At 33.0% G+C, this 22,095-nt stretch overlaps 1 protein-coding gene across 2 annotated transcripts in view; it reads left to right on the top strand.

The window, feature by feature from the left end:
- Positions 1 to 3,795: 3,795 nt before the first annotated feature.
- Positions 3,796 to 22,095, top strand: part of LOC126842982 (leucine-rich repeats and immunoglobulin-like domains protein 2) — a 66,842-nt gene continuing 48,542 nt past the window's right edge. The window contains exon 1 of one of the 2 annotated variants that reach the window (XM_050580249.1): positions 3,796 to 3,932. The gene's annotated coding sequence lies outside the window, so the exon portion shown is untranslated. The remainder of the gene's footprint in view (positions 3,933 to 22,095) is intronic. The other variant, XM_050580251.1, reaches the window with a different exon arrangement.

Below are 22,095 nucleotides of genomic sequence, written 5' to 3'. Positions count from 1 at the left end.
AACGGGAGGAAAAAATGAAATTTCAGCAGTATTACCGTGTCGAAACAAAGGGTAGATGAATAATAAAACGCTTATCGTGTAGAACTCGTCGTCTGTTTATCCGTCGGATAACGAAACGTTTCTTCGATTTATGCAGTCCTAGATAGTTTGTACAGCTAAATGGAATATCGTAAGGAGATCACGTTTGAACATTTATTGCAGCCGTCTCCGGCAGACTTCAGGCTAATCCCTTGCATTGCAATGAGCGCGAATATCCCAACAGTGAACGGCAATTTGTCGCAAAGCCGGCATCTGAATGATAATTTTTTTTTACTCAAAGTCCAAACAAGCTCCTCAACCGGATTTCCACCAATTATCCATAAATCAGGCTAACGATCAACAGATAACAGTGTATTTAAAATATGTTTTATAATTTTCACAGAAGTGATTATTATACTGTAAAAGTTTTTTGAAGAAAATATTGTATTTTCCTAAAAAAAACCTTTTACATTTGGTAGATTTGGTTTTTTTATGTTCGATTGGCTTTTGAAAGCAATTCTTTCTTCGATCCAACGAAAGCGTCCATAAAGCATAAATGTGCTTTACGGAAATTTCGGTGTCTTTATGTAGATTTGATTTCTTTTCCATTATATGCAATTAAGTGGCATCCGCGTGACCTTGTCCTTAATGTTTGTTTTCGTTTTGTCTCCTAAGCAGTTATGTTATTACTGGTTTACATTTTGTTAACGGGTTTTTAACGTTTCCGTCGACACGTTAACATTCATTTCATTATTTTTATATATATACAAACTACACTAATTTATCTGATTATGTTTTAAGCGTTGAGGTCCAGTTGGTCGGGAAGAGAGTCGGATTACCAGAGACCGACAGACGCTTTATTATTACATAAAAGATAAGGCGAGATAAGATAGAAATCGACAAAGTTTGTCGCAAAAAACAAAAATACAATAATTATTAAAAAAGTTTTTTTGGTTAGCTGAGCATTATTTTTAGACATATAGTTATTTTAGACAAACAAGTGCAGGTGTTCGATACTCATACGCACTTTTCAACTATAAAAAAAAAAAAACACCTCAAACGTTAGCCGGCCGAGATGAACATGTATCGAGATCCTCTACAACACAATTGACATACACACACACACTTCTAAAGTTAGTGACGAGAGACTCACGAGACCAAATAGAAAAGCAATTATGACCGGCTATAGCAATTCGTACTGTGCAGTCGGTTGTTAACACATACTAACGACGGTAAAAGTACTCTTAAGCAATTGTGTACAGCTTAATTCGCAGTACGAATAGCAAGCGGTGTTTTTCAGGCAAACACGAGTTCGCACAATAATCAATTTCGTTCAGAGTTTTGAACTGAACGTCGCCGGATCTACCCAGACGATACAAATCTATATCACATTATGTTTATAATGCCAAATTCTACAATGACCCGATCGGTATGCACATTTGATTACAAAATCTCGGCGTTTCCGAGCAAAACCAATTACGATAGAGAATAATACATGATTGGCAAGTAAATTAGAATTTAGAGAATTTTGCACGAAATATCGCGGAACAGTTTATTTTTCGTTTACCATGTTGTTTTTTGTGCGATTCGCGAAAACACGAATGTTTATTAAGACGAAGAAATCAAGAAATTATACCATCAATGTAGTGAACAGCGGCGACAATGTTCTGTACATTTACATAAGCTCTCTACCGCGCACAAAGTATAACGTAATCATTGGCAATTAATAATTAATGAAGCAGGCGCGCAAACTAAGTCACTTTGTTTCAGAGGCTGCATCAACAACTACATTATTATATCTTTGTTATTAAGGCCAAAAATTATTAGTGTTGGCATCACGTTAAAACGTGTATATATATATGTTTAGTGTTTCATTATTTCCTCATTTATATGCAACGGGGGAGACAATGTTTGATAAAGTCGGTTATTTTGTATTGTGTGCAACTTCGACTTGACACACAAAGGAACACGATTTAGGACGGATCAGTTTTTAGCGAATTTGCCGCTTGTCACTTTTATGTATTCCTGACCCGAATATTTACATTATATATTAGCATTAAACATATAGGTTAGGTCATTCACTCAGATTCTCAATCGTGTGACGTTCCTGTGCAATTTATTTAGCTTTCTTATTATCCTCGTATCGTGTCCCGTATTCGTCAAATTGCACGCCTCAATAACAGTTCCAAGTCCCATTGGGTTGCCGGCAATTGTGGCGTAATGGCAAATGAAGCCGCCGACTATCTTGTCAGATCCACATCTTTTTTTCATTATTCCCTCATCGCCTATAGCTCTTCCACACTGACTTCTTTAAAGTACAACGTCAGATCCTCCGACCAGACTGGCATATAACTTGTCCTGTCTCTTTCCTTAATTTGCTAACCGGCATACATTCTACCCGTCTCTTAATTTCTAGCCATCCATGGGTTGCCGTTAAACATTATAATTTCATTGTCTACCACCGTATTAGATTATATAATTACAGTTGAATCGCTGAGATCCGAAAGGGGACATGTCCAAAAACAGTAAATTGTACACAAAAAATTGTTTAAAATTAATTCGTATAGTAGGATCTAACATTCTGTTAAATTCATACAAATTCCCTGATACTTTTTTAAAGAAATATTATGTTTTAGCCGCATTCACACTTTATTTTTTGTGTCAATAGTTACCAATTGCCATTTGCGATTCATAGACATACTTCTTTTCTGAACTTAGCTAAACATTTTAAGAATAATAGAATAGCTAGATATAAATGCTCTTCAATTTCCATTAAGAACATTTTACTTCAATGTGTTGAACAAAAAAAAAAAAAAAAAATGGAGTTAAAACCATAAAATAAAAAAAAAAATCCTCGTTTGAAAATGACAAAAGCTGTGTTGAATAAAAAAACTGAGTAAAGATTAAAAATAATAGTAGCAGTTTCATAACGACATTTTTGTGTCTGTAGTGTAGGCCATTCACACTGTTCATTCCGAAACGCATTTAAGTGTTATTTTGGGATGTAAGTTTTGAGTTTTTTCAAGTCGTTATTACATCTGGATTAGCATTGTAATATTTTACACTGTTGGTAGAGGCGGAGCATTCAAATAATATGTCAAACGAATATTATTATTGATGTGAATACCGATAAATTCAGGTATCAAAAGCACAAAACAATTTGGGCATTTCAAAAGTGATATAAAAAAATCAACAATTTGTTCTGGTCTTTGGTAGGCTGTCTTACTGTGTATCATTATTTACTGTATGCTTATCATATGTATTGCGGTAACGAATCGCGCCGGCAACAGCCGGTCGGTCGTAAATGCTCCAACGGTCAGAGCACACGCGCGCAGTACATGCATTGTGTACATTTTTTTTTTTTTACCCCGACGCGCTTTCTAGTACAGTCCGAAGATAATACCGGTAAAAAAAAAACCACCCCGAAGTGTTCATAGGACACGGCATTGGGCATGATAATAAAAAAAAAAACAACAATATATAAAGTCGACGGCGGTGGCGAGACAAAATAAAAAAAAAAATGCAATTTTATGGCCACCGCGCACGCACGGCGACGGCGATGTCCACTTGCATGTGAGGGCCACGGCCGCCACCCTTAAGACTATAGGTGGCCGCCGATGTACATTTAGCCGCCGGCCAATGTATTGAACGGCGGCCGCGCGGTGTAGGCGCAAGCGCCCTGGGCGCGGCGCTTTAATCGCGCGCGGGCCCCCCGGCGGTGGCCCGCGCGCGACGCGATCCCGGGAGTGCAACAGGAGGGCCCGTCGCGCGTAAAATACCGTTCGTCCCGCGCGCACCAGTAACGGGACCGACCGCGTCCGGTGTCTGACTTGCCTCCGTCGCAGCCGCCGCCACTGCCGCCCGTAAACGCACGCCGCACGTCACTCAACGTTTACCTGTTACACGTATCGTCGGTGAGTTATATAAAAACTATATTTGTTTTAAATATTTTTTTATATACAAAATTATGAAAAAAAACATTCAACAAAGTGGCGTATCCAGGGGGCAGGGGTGACCACCCCCCCTCCCCCTGGAAAATGTTTCTGGATACGGTCATGTATCTAGTTAATATAATATATTATAATAATGTGTAATACTTGGTGCAGTTTTGTTAGGATACAATAAGAAATTATAATAATAGTTTGTATATTATTATAAATTAATTTATACTACCCTAGTATCCTACATGGACTGTTGATCAGACTTCGAATATATAATATATATATATATATATATATATATATACCTACTTATTAATTGTGACTATTTTAAAATTTTTAAAACTAAAATTGTTTTGAAATTTAAATGTTGAGAATTATATAGATTCTTGTAATTGGAGAAATGAAGAGTATTGTTTATGATAAAACCAAGGTATAGATAAAAGCCAACACAGTGCGGAGTGGAGGCATAGGGGGGGGGGGGTCGAGGTGATCATATATATCTAAAAATTATTATAACACTTTGATGACAATAATAAGCAAATGACAAAAAATATACTTAACATAATAAATTACTATCAATCGTCAAGCAATTGTATTAATAAGTTTTTGGTTTTCCTCTGTAATAAAACCATTTGTTAGTGGGTATTTGAATTTTTTTTTAAATTTTATAAGCTCACACTAGATATTATATAAACCAGTCCACTTGTCAAACTGAAAATCTAAAAACTACCCCCAAAAAAGCGACATAACGGATATGTTCTACTGTTTGTTGGGAAAATGATATTTATTTAGTTTTAGACATCAAATAGGTAGGGTTCTATCTACAGAATATTCTATTACAATTGTGGAAATATTTTGACTGTTTTTTGAGAAAGTTATCCAGTCTCGTTTTATTATGTAAAAAATATGTACATATTTAGGGTGTTTTTCTCGATTTTGAAACGGAAGGAGTGATGTTTTTATGATTTTTGCCATTACAAAGTACATTTTATATGCGGTTGTTAATATATAATATAGACGGCACAATATAAAGCATTTGGTTAAAAATGTATAGAGGATCCGGACATAAAAAAAAAAATCATACAGTTTTAAAAACCAAACCCTTATAAGCTCCGCATCAAAGCTTAAGTTCGTATTATTTTGTTCAATTTTGACTAGGGTTACCGTAAAATTAGGCGATTTGGAATAAATAAACAAAAACGTGCATGACTGTTGTTTCAACCGTTGAGAGATGTAAGACATAACATCGTATTCGAGGAGCATAAAGTACGACTTTTGTTATGATAAAAGGTTTTGGATTGGAATGATTGAATACGTTGGTTTTATTGGGTGTCGAAGAGGAGTTAATAGATACTTAGTTTGCAAAGAGCGATTAGTTTTTAAGATTTGGCGAAGCATTTTCTGTTATTTGGTAAAGTCCTCTTTTTCTCATGTAGGTATACGTAATCCCCATGCGGGTCGTCTGTCCAGAGTTCTACCTAGGTGGTACTTTTCGGTAGTTGAATTTAGGATTTCTATACCGTTGAAAGTTTAAGAAAAGTTTAAGAAAAGGTTATGTGCACTGATTTTATGTCGTTGTGTCAGTTTGCGAGTGCCATTTTAGTTATTAGCAGCGGTTATTAGGGTTTTGTAAGAGGACAGAGAGAGATTCCATTGAGAGAGATTTCATAATAAGATTGTTGTATTCTATTGTTGTCATGTTAAAAAAGATACTCCTCGATGATCATTGCAAATATTATCACATTTTGTCGGAAAGCCTATAAAAATAAAATCTATAGAAATGTTTTTTTTTTTTTTTAATTGGCAGTGTCATAGTTAGGCAATTACAAAGTATAACGGTTAATGCCAAACGACCATATTTGCCCGAAAGCAACAATAATATGAAAAAAAGTCGTGGAAGTTGTGGTTGATAAAAAAAAAAAAATGAAACTGCGCAATTATTTCAAATGTGTTTTACATTACTATAAAAAAAAAAAACGTACTTCCGTTGTAATTTATTTTAAATTACTTTCAAGTATCGAACGAGTACCGACGGCAGAGCTGTAGACTATCTACAAATAATTTTATAAAAGTGAGGAATAATTTATTCGAATTGAAAACGCGTCGACCATAAATATTGTTCTGAATAATTTAATATTGAATAAAATCGCGAGCCCAACGATTTCTTATTAGATTTAGTTTGTCAACCGTCTGAAGGATTTTTAAAAAATCTTTCAAAGGTCATAATCGTCACAAAGGTTTTGGGTTCATTGGCTGAAATGAATACAATTTTGAATGCGGACCGATGGATGTATAGATTGTTTGAGCCAGATCTGTTCACACAACCGTTATACAGCATTTAGTAGAATAAGTGTATTCTGAGTTAATCGACTTTAATGTATCATGTTTCATTGCTGGTATAGTCATTAAGGGTACGTTAAAAACCTGTACTTTATGGGCTGCGGTCCGTTTTGCAATAACAAAATTAACACAATGCCTTTGGTCTGATGTAAGCTCATGCGTCAGATAAGCTTAACCTACAAAACATTTAATTTCGTTTTATTGCATTAAACGTTTTAATATGGTATAATGAATGATAATTTCAAAACCAAACCTACAATAAAAATGTATCCACTACATTGCAGAACTTTTGGAATAGTCTTTGAAACATATACTGTTAAATTAATTTATAAATATGTACAACTGAATTTTTCTTGTAATGATAGACTTGAGGTTAAGAAAGTTTAACAGATGTTAACTGACAAATATTATTGCATTACTCGTCGATTAGCTATGCCCCGCATGTACATATCTAACAGTAATGTCTAATGCAAACTGTCCCGCCCTTTTGATTGATCAATGTTCAAAATATTTGAGTTTTTATTAAAAATGTTTTATTATTATCGTGTTTGATGTACATTTACTTTTGCGATCCGTCATTATTAACACCAAACACCACCCTGTAATGTTCCGAAAATAACGGCTTAAGTTTACCGCGTTCGACCGTCGATACGGGCAAGCAAACAAGTTTATGCGGTGGTACCTAAGCTTTTAGGAGAAAATCCGCATAAGGTTAAGACTTTTGGATCCTAACTTTACCTTTCGCGGTAAGAGACGCTGTACTTCTTTTAATTTAAAAGCTCGATTCGCGGGAATTTGATTTAACTTTGCGAAATACGGTTAAAATATTAACAGTAATGTATAATGTATAGTATATAATATATATATATATATATATATATATATATATAGGTATGAAGTTCTATACATACTATTATAATCTCGTCTGGAACGCGACGGGTCCGAAATTAAAAATATCGACTTTTCCACGTTATTGTTTTATTATACTATAAAAGGGTAACATTAAGTATACCGGAAAAACTGTATACAATATTTCTCAATTATAATAGACGGCAGCTTATTATAGTCCATCACGTCCGTCCAAAACGTACTAAACGTTCGGTCGTTTGGCCTTCCAAGGTTTTTTTTTTATTAATTAATATCCTTCCTGGTATATATGGAAAAATGTCTTCAAGCATTGTTATTGTTGCTATTAATATAAAATTTTATAAGCGCCACTGCAATATTATAGTAACGCTAAAACAAAATAACATTCGACAAACAATGAGTTATCTTTTAACAGAGAATGTCAACGGAATTTTTTAAAACAGCTGTCTTTATTTGTGCAAAAAAATGTTATTACAAAAACCGAACTCGGGTCATATGATTCCCTAGAGCGAGTTTTCAAGAGAGTTGCTCTCGTTGGGGTTTTATTAAAAGTGTAGGTAAATGTAAAAACGGTTTCCACGAGAACCATTAAGAGATTATACTAAAACATATTCTGAAAGTGATTATACACACCCTTGTTCGTTATTTCGCCTTGGAACACAAATACCTAGTTACATTAAAGCAGAATAACAAAGAAAACCGTTTTGGATTCTTGTAGGATTAGAAACGATCAACGGATTTTTTTATCCAGTATTCTTTTTTATCGCCGAAGTATGATTTTAAAAAATGAGAGTTGAAATTAAAATAAGTTTCAACGAAATATTGTATAGTTCTATTTTTCGACTGGCCTTCGGCCTTTTAGTTCAAAACCCACTTTTCACGAGTCTCGTATGAAAAATCATACCGCACGAGTAAAGGCGGAAAATTATATTTACTTACTGAAAACTTTTTAATAACTTCCTTTACTAAATCACATTACTCACGTTACGACTTCCACCGCCAGTTAATGTTTTTACTTTTGGAGAGTTTTACATTTTTTTCCCTTTCGATTTTCTATTGTACGATAACGCGAAAACTTACTTCTAGACCGTAATTAACCGAAAAATAAATTAAAAAATTCAACGCAACATTACCTACCAGTAGTATTAAAAAGCACTGACGATGATGATGATAAGAAATACTAATATAATATACAAACTTTAATTTAATCACTTCGAGAGCCGCGTTTTTTGTGTCTTAATAACGGTCGCTTACACGTCTTATCGTTTGTGGAAATCTCCAAAAAAAAAAAAAAATATCCGATGGCTTTGCTTTGGCGAGAAATCCAATTTGGCTAGTCTACCGTTCCAAACGCAATAATAATAACAATAAAGCGTACAGACATTTTGTTTATTCAGTGACACACTACCGACGGCTACGAAGCTGTATACAAATATATGGACCGTACAGAATGCACTTGTTTCACCAAGAGTAAATAATAACATAGGAATTGGATCGGACCATTTGCCACACGACGACGACGTCGACTGAGCCCACGGGCCAAATAAATCATATGTGTAACCTTTAACTATTTCAGTAAGCATCTACACTTATTATAAACGTCTCTTGAAGAAATTGCAGTCGTAACGTTTCCAAAGCTCTCTCGAGTATTACCACGGCACAACCAAAATAAAGTCCAAACGCTACAAGTACACGTCGCGAGTGGCTTAAAGTTTAAAATACAATTGTGCATTATACCTATTTATATTTTGTTTGCATTTCCCTCCGGATATTATTTCAACCCCTTTTTGTGTAGGTATATTCGAAATTGATTATCTCTTATCACTTACTGTTCCATTATCAAACGCTTCCCTTATCACTGTTCCGTTATCTCTTATTGGCCGTTCCAATCAAATCAATCACCTTCTTGTTAGTGTTGCCGAATTAACAAAATAGGGTTTAATGACATTTGCACCGTTCGACAGTCGCGGTAAGCGCTTGAAACTATAACATGATTTGGCCAAGACCGTCAGACAAGAAAAAAAGCCTTCTGACGGTTTAAAAACAAATTTGTTTTATTGAATAGCAGAAAACAAAACCAAAAATTAGTGGAATAAAATCGCCTAAACGTGGAAATATATTAAATTTTTTTAATTTTATTTTTTTGTTTATTTTACAAAAACAATCTATACAAATATGTATGTACAATAAGTTTTTTTTTTATCTAAATTATAACAGGGCATGTATATCTTGAAAAGGAAGCTACCCATTGGCAACACCTCTAACATTAAATTTAAAAGTATCTGACTTAACAGCCGCACTATACGTCATGATACCTATTTTCAACATGTCATGGCAAAAAAAAAAATGTCAGAAACCAAGGCGTAGCCATCGAGTAACATTTTTAATTTTTACCGAAATTCCAAGGGAACGATGATAGTCTTAAAAGGGTCTGAATTATTATTTAAGAAGACCTATTCAGGCAGTAGTTAGTAAAGCTATTATTGTTGAAACAATACAACTTTTCTTTCCCAGCTTTTAAAATAGTCTCAACAACATTATTAATAATGGTAACTCCAATATGGGATTGTAGTTATTTAGTATTTGAAATCGATCGCGTACAAGAAGAAACTATAGAATATTTATTTTGTGTTTATTGTGTCCCCATATATCATATACAAAACAACGTTATTAAATTTTCATAGCCGTGCGCAAAACCAATTTCGAAATGGCTCAAGTTGCAGACATGCTATCCAAAATCAATCGCATTGCCAACGATTTAAAACATCATTATTATAGCGGATTCGGTGACATTAAATATTACATAAGTAGCAATTTATTATATCGATAGCCATTTTAGCGATTAGTCTGTGCGTGTGTGTAGGACACAAAAGTAAAAACGTCAACTAAAGTCTGTATAATACATTTGTCGATAGCATGTAGGAAGAACACGGCTGTGTAATCGTACAATGAACTTTTTTGATTAGCAGAATATTATTTTAGTTTATTTTGCTAAACAAAAACCAATTAAGATGGGCTATACTACAAACCCAACAAAACACAATAATATTCTTCCCTGGAATTGAACTTTCGCGAACAAAGGATGGCCAGGATAATAATATATGTCTTCTTTCAGACATCTTTACGATCACAACACACAAAGAGTATGCCCGGGCTTTGTTAAATCTAACCTATACGTTTCACTCGAACCCAGTGAAATAATTAATATGTAGTATTTCCACCATAATGCAGGCGCAGTGTCTATGTAAAAGTCTAGGTACACAGGTTTTCTATTGTTGACCGTTTTAAATTGTTGGTTTTAACATAATACCCTTTGGCATTGTATATCGACCTCTTTTTTCCAATATCAAAACAAAACTCTGAACAAAAACCTGAGTATTTTTCATACCACCTAATTTCCTATAATAGTAATTCATTTCTTGTAGATTATTCCTAGTGTTGACTTAGTGTTAGTTAGTAAAACCGTAACTTAACCTTGGGTCTAAAAAGGGCCAACCACATTTGTTTGTTTTTTTTAATTTTTTGGCAAATGAGTTTTAAAGTTTTTATTTTTCACGAGGCTCTGTGTTAATTTTCTTTAAAACTTTTTCAATTTTTGCCCTGAGTGAAGTGTAAAAAGCGTAGGTATTAATAATTAATTAATATGTTAGTTCGACCCTCGTCGACGTCTAAGCACGCCGTTCTTGTTTTTCTGTAATAATCTTAATTTTTCAGCTCTACGATGGCCTTTGTTGTACTGATTTTGTACTCGGTAAACGTTCATTTTTCCTCATTTGTACATACTTAAAAAATGATTGGTTTCCACGCACTGTCGATTATCCAACGGACTTCTCTATTCAAGTTACAATAGTAGTGGAATAAGCTCCTCTGCATTTTTTTTATATACAGTGAATCTTCAAGTATACATTAAAAATACATATATATCGCCGGATTCGTACATGATTCTACATGTATATCGTGTGTGTGTGTGTGTGTTGTATACAAGTATTCAGTATATTTATAATTTATATTTAAAATATATGTGCCTTCCGTTCCTTACACCCATGCCAGACGTATCGCGTTACACGACAGTGGCGTGTTCAAATATTAAACTTAAAGTGCACTACTTAATGTGTTTTAATTTAATAAAAAAAAAGTTGTTATGGCCAATGGAGTCCTTACAAGGGCCATTAGAGCTAACGGTACTGTATAACGACGCTGTCTACCTGGATGCTTGTTTTCTCAGCATGATAAAAAACCCATATTAGTCTTATTTTCCTTGGCCTTAGCGACGATATCTTCGTTTTATATATTTATAAAAAAAAATGGAAAGAAAAATATGGCGCTGTTCGTGATTTGCATCTTACTTTATACTTGTTTCCTTGTTTTATTAAAAAAAAATAACTTCTACTCTTCGATATTATCCTAACGAATCTGATCAGGCATTTTTTTTTACTCGCCGACGTGTCTAGACCGTATACTTGGTTGGTAGGCCTCTAAATTCTCAAAAAGCGTGTAGCATTTTTACACATAAAACAATTACTATATTAATTGTGTTGGCGTAGTTCATATCACGTAGTTATAATATAATAATAATAATAATAATAATTCGACGACAAGTGCGTTTAAGCATGAAACCGAAACCGTACCAAACCGCATATTAAATTAGCGTTTGAGCACATTTAGCGTTTATCTCATTTTAGAAATCAAACTCTGTTGACGGTTTAGTTAAGACTTGTTGAAATTTAAGAACCGGATACAATAACTAGACTAAATATTTCATGTGTTGTGGTTTTATTTAAAAAAAAAAAAATGTATTTTAGTTAAACAAACGTATACATCGATTTGTGAACTTTAAAACATTTAACTTTTTATTTTTGCAAATTTGTCTGATGATATTCTCAAATTGACCTATATATATGCCGTCTAAAACAAAACAATAATGAATAGTATACATACTTTTGTTAGAATATAAACAGTAGTTGAAGAGTTGTCCAGAAAAATAAAAAAGAACAAATTTAAAAAACACTACCTACTATACTACTAGAGAGATAAGCTAACCGTTACTTCCTTTATGATCTATATTTGATCTTCAAGTAAAAATGTCACCCTCTCTGAGATGAAAAACGTTATCAAGCCAAAATGTACAATATTTGTTATAACCCTTAGCTATAATAAATGTTCAATAAAACGATTAATACAATGATATCAACAATAAATGTTTAGATTTTGACAAAAGTGATTTTTATAATATTACTTTTTTACCAATTTTTACATTATCTGAACCTGATAGTTTATTTGATGATAAATATTTAAATGTTTTAGAAGAAAAAAAATAGTAAAATATGTTATACGTTTCACTTTTTGTAAATGAGAGTAAGAAACCTTTTAAAACTAACTGCCTTAAAAATCGTATTAAAGATAAAAGAAAATATTATTACACGATAAAGGTAGTATAATATTTTATGATTACCGGCGTTTATTGCTTTAACTTCAACTCCAAGCATGGATACGTTTTCCATCAGTGAACGAAAAGTCTCTTTAACATTGGCCATAGTAAGATTACCTTCAAGAGCAATTTTGTAACGGGTTTTTAATACATTGTAAAGGTGTTCTATAACCTGAAAAATGTTAAAGCGCGCCATTTAAAGTATTCAATTATTATTATTCAATTTTTATGTAAAATATCTAGGTTAATATAAGATAATATCTTAAAAATCATGTCAATTTAAGCGTTATAATTATTGTTAACAAAATATTGCAAAATTAATTATAAATCTACTACCTCTATAATCTTCTGAGATTATAAAATAATCGGATTAAATTTACGTTAAAACATTTCATGTACAATGTTTTATTTTAAAAATGTTAGCATTAGAAACTGAATTAAAAAAAAAAAAAGTTGGATTCGTACTTTACATTTTCCAATTTAAGCGTTATAAATGTAAAATTAATTAAACTAATGGTCTAAAATCATCTGGGATTATAATATATGCTGGTTCACTTTATATGTAAAATATTGCATACTACACATCATCCTGTATTATTTGTACAAAACGCATCAGAAATGCTTGAAAATGAATATTGATAATAATTATTTACATGAAATGTGTGCACGAGTGTATTAAAACAACTATTTAAAAAATAAATACAACAAAGCAAGTGACCTATTACGTATGTATGCTTTCAATGACATTAAAAAAAAATGTTTAACTCATGCATACAAAAATTAAACTAAATTAATAATATTCAGAGTATTCTGTATTACTTAATTCTAAGTTAAAATTACCAAATGCTCATTCCGGAATATTTGCTGTCTTAGGGTAACCGTCCATTCATCACAATCGTCTAATTTGTCCCCTACACTTTGAATTACTGAGTAACTCATTGCGAAGCATAAAAATAATATGTATTTTGCATTCATCGTTTATTCTGTAAAGACTTTAAAATTGAATCAAATGAAATAAAAATAATGGCATTAATGCGGTATAGGCTCTGGGTTTCGTAGTAAATTTTCGAAGAATAACACAGTTATGATATTTTATCGCAACATATGTTTTTGAATATTTAGTAGACTTTTTTTGTATAATACTTAGTTTTTGTGAACAAATATGGTAATTTTGTTTTAATCAAATAATCGTTGTTTGGAAAATCTGTTTTACAACGAGGTGTTTTTTTTTAATATGGTATAATTTTGCAAGGTCCAATAGAGCAAAAATGTTTATTGGTCATTCATTAATTATTAAGATCTTAATCAATTATAATATAGAACGAAATAATTAATAGTCATTTTATAGGTTTTTTTTTTGTTGGAAGATTTGTTGTCAGTTTCTAATATTTTTTTTTTTTTAGGAATTTATCAATTTTCTTATCGATGAGTCAAAACATTCAATAGTTGAATACTGAATATAATTAATTACCATCCCAGAGTAGCACTATCAAAACCACATCTTGAAAACTCACAAAATCGCTTGTACTAAAAATTAGCGTGATTAATTAATAAACATTCGGTTTGGTATATTATCAAATAACAATTTTGCTTCAAAAGATTTTTGCCCTTGTTCCGACCCCACTGAGCTGGCTTTTTTGTTTAAAATTAGGCATTGGTACATAATAATATGTCAATCCAATGTCAAATAAATAATGTACGAATTTCCGTTACATATTTGCAGTAAATGTCTAGTTCGAATTTGCAATATATAAAATCATTGCTCACAAACTTTGTTTTATTATGTGCTATTATTATTACAGCTTTAAAAAATTCAAAGGTCATAATAAACCGTTTATGAGTTTAGGATTTGTATACATAGATGTGTTTAGTTTTACAGCTGCTATACTGTTGGAGTATTCAGAAAACAAATATATACAATTTTTCAGATATGATCCTAGTTTAGAAAAGAATAATACTCACTTGCAAACATTTTAGGTGGACTAAGGTATTAAAATCAAATACAACATAGTTTAATACACAATCGCGTTTCATCCTGCATTAGTAGTTAAATTTCCTATTATATCCGTAAACAGTTTAAAATGTAACGATAGAAGTTTGTCGTTAGCGCTAAAGGTGACAACATTGTTGCCGAAATACGTATACGCATAGAGTATATTATTTGTATGGTTTAGGGTTAAAATATTAATTTCTTTACTATACTTATATATACTTATACTGATATACTTAAATGTACTATATTATATTACCTTAAATGAAGTATATAAAATTATATGATAGATTTTTTAGTGCTGATCAGGTTTATTCCGGCAGAGTATTTTAATAACTCGCCAATGTAAATAGTAAATTTAAAACACATGGATTTTTTTTTTTATTTCCATTTTTGCAACAAAATATTTTTAAAAATAATGTTTTAAAAAAAATCAACGTTCGTTTAGATAGATGTAAGGAGTATGTCTTTTTTTCCAAATAAGGTATTGTTTTTAAACTTTTGGTAAAGCGTTTGATATGGTTTGTTTGGTTTGTTGACAAATTGCCGAAATCGAGTTTTTGCCCGAGAGAAATCCTCGTGCTTAAAATTACCGAGGTAAAATTACAATTGGTCAGGCGGATAGATGTGTTTATTTTTTTGTCATAATCGCATTTATACGGACCAGACGCATTAAATTTAATAAGGGTTTAAAAAACACACACGCTGTTGCATTTAACTGCCTACGGTGTCCGTTAACTGCGGTCGCCGGTCACGGTATCCGTCGAGTCCATAGTCGGACCGCATGGTGGTTTAAGGCATGAGAAAAAAAACATATTTTTAAAAGTTAAACGATAAATATTTACGAAGCCTATCTAAAAAACCTAGACGTTAGCTAGAGACTTTGGTCGGGGCGACGACCGGCATGGCGTGTAGGGAAACTTTTAGACCGGAAGCTTTTTTTTTTTTTAGCATTGTTTTCTTATACGTATATAAGAATAATGCATATTATACAGACGGCAAAAGCACCCTCGACGATATTCCCGGGAGATGATTCAAGCTCACGAGGTTTCCACCAACAACGCGGCCATTGTTTCTTTTATGATTAAACGTATAGTATACCTACGCCGGTATCCAGCAAGCACCGTTAAAAGCATACCCGTTTTATATTATATGTATATATTGTAATAGCTACTGTCGTCAAAAGAATTACCGAACGCATCCTCTGCGATGCACTCAACATAATATTATATTATACCACAATATTGGATGCGCTACAAAAAGGCCGTATACCTACGCTATGCGAGGGCCAAGTAACGAGCATTTTGGTCTTTGGCTAACAAAATCGTCACAAATAAATACACGGGACGACAGAATATTTGGGGTAGCCCTTTTTTTTTATTAAAAAATCAGGCGAACCAGAAGGGTATTTTTATATTGTGTCACCCCGGGCGACGGGATTAGTGCGGCTAAACATTAACATTTTTACGCAATATACACAATATCATAATATGTATAAATTATATAGTATAATTTGTTTTTTTGAATAATTTAACGCGTTGGTCGGCACAGTTAACCGTGGAAAAAGGCGCCCAGGAAAACCCGCTGCCCACAAAGAAGAATAGACGGCGAGACGACTATTTAATATACCATTAATATTATAGTTCTGTCGACTTAAGAACACCTACAATGCAATTTTCTTCATATAGAGAATATATATAGATATAAAATAATCGATCAAATACCTATGTTTATTTATATCTAACATAGGTCTTAGCAAACGGTATTCGGTTTTTAAACTCGACAAAGATTCGAAGCGAAACGAGCGCAGAAATTACTTTTACAATCAGTTTCCATATCCGTGTACTTGGCTTTCGCAGTTGGATTTATTTATCGCGAGGACAATCGGGGCATAAATTATTACGCCCACTTTGTGTTCGGTAAGATTAAGAAGACCTTCCGTCCAAAAACGACAAAACTTCACCAAGACAACATTTTTTTCCACGATAAAAAGAACATTTAATCATATAGAGTGATATATACGCAAATTCATTGTTAGAATGAATGTGTGGGTGCTAAGTCCTAACAAACGACAATACCTAGACAAAAAAAAATAATAAATTAGACAAAATGATTTATTTATGCACAATTTTAAGTACACGTGTCAAAAATGAATAAAAATACATCTTAATGTTTACTTTAAAGCTTAATTTTATCTATTTCGGTAGAGTTATCAAAATTCTCTTACCTACTTTTGGATCTTGAATCATTGGATCTTGGAAAATCTATCATTGACGTTTGGTATATGAGATGATTTTGATCAAAAAACCCATACCATGTTGTTTACAATGAATAAATTACCAGGTAGTAGATGAGATTGTATTATTAATTAGATCAGTCGCAAGACTTACAACTATAGTGCTTCACTCATGATCTATAATTAAGAAAACGGTTATTTGTTGAAACCACAACTGGTGGATATTTTAGGAGGCTTAGTAGTTGTGCTGTTTGAAAACCCATACTTAAATTTTTTTTTTTTAATCAGAGATTCTGACCGAGACCTATTTTACAGTCATAATCCAATTCCATTTTTTTTATGTACACATTAAGTGTAATATAATAGTATATCGGTCGTCACCTGTAACACGGTCGAGTAAACTATTTTGGAACACCATCAATTCGGTGTGTGGCCGTTGTTGTTGGCCGTTAGGTAACCGTTCAAGTACTCAAAGGCGAATAAATAAATATCGCTTTTACTATTCAAGTGAACGACATTGTAATTTCAAGCTCGCCATTCACTTTAATCCAATTGCGCGTCGTCTTTGGCACGGCATCGCCGGCTATTTAATGGAAGTGTCACCTCTGGAAATACCCTTTTTATCTCCTACTCAACCGTGACCGGTCGTTGCGAGGCTTTAAAAACGACTCTTGTAAGTATTGGCCAACCCGAGCCAGTTATTTCAACTGTTATTGCCTTTGCCGCTGTTTTGTCTGTCATTTGCAGAAGAACTTTTGCAATAACAAACGTCAACCATAGCGCAGTTCTGCCGGCCGTTTGACCATAACGAAAACTTCCGGTTTAGCTGTGACACACAACGATAGTACCGGCTTGGATTTTTTTTTTGTACCTATTGAGATTTTATTTTTATGATATTACACGTGTCCCTGTGGCTCTCATGGGTGGCTTTACGGTTACAGCAAACTCATTTGCAAACAAATACATGCATAATATAATTACTACAAATGCGATTATGGTAACCGAATCCGGGCAATTTACATTTAACACATTAATACTTCAAGGTGGAGGGCTACACCGTCTACAGAGTTGCCTCGTAATACGTTATTTCAAAAGCAAACAAAATTTACATACATTTCTAGTGTATAAAAACGACCATTTACAGAGAGTGGCGCAACCCATCTGGAATTAAGTGGAGGGTAAAACATTAGCAAGTTATCAAAACACCCAACCAAGGAGAGAGAAATGTGCTCGCTTCGATCTGCTTTCGTTTTGTATAGCACGATTCATTTTTTATTTAAATTAATTTTAAAAATTGTATAACAAACATGTAAGATACAATAAAGTAATTAGTTGACGCAAGAGCAAAACATTTAAGTCGCTACACAATATGTTCAAGTATTGATTTAAGTCGATTAGTTGAGGTTTTATTAAAGATATTGTTATTGTTAAATTTGTCAGTACATTCGTATGATACTAGTATATGAAAACTGAACAATTCCAATTTTTTAAGTAAAATCATTTTAAAAGGTGTGCGACCTTCATTTCTAGCAATGCATCCTACTCTAGCAGTTCAACCTTTTTTAAAATATTATTCGTATATCTAATATTATCTAACTTTTTGTTTGGAAAAAATCAAATTTTACCATTATGCATATTATTATGTGGCTAATATTTTTTATATATCTAATGAATCACCTGTATACTTCTTAATTTATTATTTTCTAGATTTTATTATTCCAGGAGATAGTTGGGATGTAAAATTTTATTGTACCCCACTTCTTGTCTATAATTTTAATGACAAGAAATGAAGACGCGTTTTCTTAAAAATTAATTGTCAACAAATCATTATAGATTATTCACGTAAAATATGTGGAACATAATTAACTAAAATATTTTTTTAATGAAAAAAATTACTGATAATTATGACTAAGATGAATTTATATAATATGCTTTCTATTCATTATTCGTATACGTAGTTTAAATACAAATGCTAGATCACAGGAGCAAATATTCAAACAACACTTCCATTAATAAACTAGTAAATGGTCTTAAGAATTGTTCGGAGATATTAATCAGGATGCCATGTTACAATTCTAGGAACCATTCTTTGTTTTAAATTTCACGTCACACTCAGTTCACGTTAAGGTACTACTTTGACGTTATTATAAGAGACCTCTACACCTGTGTATTTTCTGTCGAAAACAACTCATTCCGTTTAATTTTACTTTAACTGCTCTCTGAAACGCGTAAAACGGCATTCATTTTGTAAATCATTACAAGTTCATATTACATTGCTCCTTACTAAGTTCAGGCAGCTGATCGTATTACAATATGTATTATGTAAATACCACCAGTCAGTAAACCACAAAATCCAGCGATTTCTATTAATAATCAACATCGCCTACGATTCAAATGTAATATATTTATGGATTATATTATCATATTTGATCTTACCCTTGTAATTACAAAATGGACTCAGTATTCGGCATCAATACATACCCAAATAGGATGTGCTAAAGGAAGTTAGCATTATTTCCTTTCACCGTGATCGTTAAAAAAAATATATTCGATAAAAAATGTTTTAATGTGCTGTAAAATAATATAAAAATGCCTAATTAATTTTAAAGTTTCATCAAATAGTAAAAGGTCATAAGTTAATTTAAATGCTTTACTTTTATTAAAATATCCAAAGAAAAATATATGTTAATTCTGTCACCTAGGCTGGCTGGTTGACACATCCAAGTGCTGTAGTTAATCATATTATCATTCTTGATGCGTTTTACCCAGAACTCATTGAAATTCTTGAGGTACTTAATTGGAGGTAGAAATAATGTAGAATACATTTTGACACTTGAATAATAATGGCATAACAACACACACACACAAGTCGACTCTCCTAACACTTACAGTCACGTTCAACACTTTCTTATCCGTAATTGTCTTTCTAGCCATTCCATTCGTTTTAAGACTTCTCTTAAGAATTCATCAACCACCTTAAGCATACCCCCCCCCCCCATACAACCCCTTTGCTATTATTCTGACATCGTGTTTAAATTGTCAACAAAAGCCAATTATACGGTTGTAAAACTCGATTTACATAAAAAAAATAATCTAAAACGAAACGAAAGTCATAACGGCCAAAATGTCAATTTATATACAAAACCTTCATCAATTTGTGTGAAAAATATGTTTGTGTAATTGCTCACTGGGCGTTGCCCGTGGCGTCGGTCAAGCGCAAAAAAAAAATCACAAATAACACATTACTATTCGAAATATTATCCCGAAGGGTTTTCAATTTTTTTTTTTTTTTTGTTACAACATTTCATCCCTTTTTTTTTTAGCGGCGCTGTTTTGCACGCGAATAATACCAATTTGATCTGAACGCCGTTAAAATTCGACACGACTGAGAATTGCGGATCTACAGGACCTTTGTACACAACCCGAATGCATATTGGCTCGGCAATAATGGCGCATAAAATCATAATGGAGGCGGTTGTACATTTGCGCGATTTTTACATAACAATGGACTTGTTCCGGATATTAAAATAGCGTGCCGTTCGTTTCGCATACAGCACATACATACACCAATGTTCCTGCAGGAGCCTCGCGTGTGCGCTCGCATCGGTCGTCGTGTTGTTGTATATTATTATTATTTGGGCGAAGAAAAATATTATCGTTCTTGTATTATAATAATATATTGAAATCCCGCGAGTCGGAAAACCCGCGGGGAATACTAATAAACGACGAGGTAAATCCCGAATATAATCGGCCGCCCGACCGTGAAAAGAAAAGAACCGGGAATTGCCATCGCCGCCGTGGTTTGTAAGAGCGGTTTTTGAAAATTAAAAATTCTACAGAGTTTCCAAAACCGAGCTGTGTGCGGCATTCGCCGCCCAATGGTAAACCCGAACGCATATAATCCGCAGGCTTTTGCGGGTCGCCAAGTTTTTATGGAAAATTCAACCGACGTATGAAAATCACGTTTTTCCCATTCTTATTTTTATCTCTCACTCATTTTTCGTCGTATTAGGTACAACTTTATAAGCAGTCTTGCATACATCACCCATCTGGCACGATTTGTTCAGCATCAATCGGCATTATTCCTCGTGTCTCGGTCGAACCAATCGGTGGCGGATTCTTTAGAAAAATCGATCCGCAAATAAGTTCACTGAATCACAAATGAACGTCGACTGTGAACATTGCTACTTTTGATGTTTTTTTAAAATATAAAAAAATGTTTTTTCCTTTTTAAAACACAAAACGGATTATTTTCACGAGTCTCTAAAGATACAATGGGACAAAAGACAATCGCGGCCTTCTGGGAATATTCTAGGCCCCCTCTTCAGAATTAATCAACAGACATCGTCTGTCGTGCCATCTAAGATGTCACTAAAGTTGAACATTTCACACGATACTCGTGATTCGTATAGAAGTACTTTTTTCCAATCACTTACGTGTCGACGGGCTGCTTTCGACGAACGAAAAGTTTACTTTGGGTTGTAAAATAATTTAGCATTGTAACCTTTTTGCACTGCATTGTATCTGTTAATGGAATTTGCATGTATCCAAAATGCTTGTATGTTTTTACCGCAAACTCGTAGAATATTTTAGCAATTCCGCGGTATGTGTCCAATATTGTTACAAAACTAGCAAACGAACGCAATGAAAAAATATAGCCATTGGGTTTCACTTATACTTTATACTGATTTTTTACACTAGACCTTTTGATTACGTAATGCATAATCCACAATAATCCATCTCTGTATACTTATTAATACAAAGTTGTTATCGTTATGTATGTATATTAACTCGACCCACTGTGTCCGAATTTAGTGTAAGGGTAAAGTAGAATTCAATGTAATTCAAATGACAGTTACCATCTCTGTATCCATTTGTATTTGTTGAGTTCTTGTTTGCTATACTATAAATCACATATAATATACTTAAGTGATAGATGTATCACACCTGATTAATGATAATAGGTCCACTCTATTATATTAACCGTACTATAGTCATTAATTTTACATATTATAATTATTAATGATACAAATCATTCATTATGTAAATTATCCACCATTATATTGCCAGGTGATGTTGCCTTGCATCCTACAAAACAGGAACAGGTATTGTAACCTGATTTGATAATGGTAACACTGTTAATGACTTCACATTTTAATTACTTATTTGATTTTTGTACAGTGCCTCTTCAAAATTCCAAGTTAGTAGATGTCACCATCTTCCATTAAGTTAAATAGATATTTTTCTATTAATTACGAATTTTTTTCAAGATGAA

This window comes from Adelges cooleyi, unplaced genomic scaffold (assembly GCF_023614345.1).
Source record: "Adelges cooleyi isolate 19-005CV unplaced genomic scaffold, UGA_ACOO_1.1 ACOO_flye_CR_arks_rails_tigmint_CR_PRNA_574, whole genome shotgun sequence".
NCBI classification, from domain to species: Eukaryota; Metazoa; Arthropoda; class Insecta; order Hemiptera; family Adelgidae; genus Adelges; species Adelges cooleyi.
Note: the sequence above shows the minus strand (reverse complement) of the source record. Positions and strands in the feature narration are given on the sequence as shown.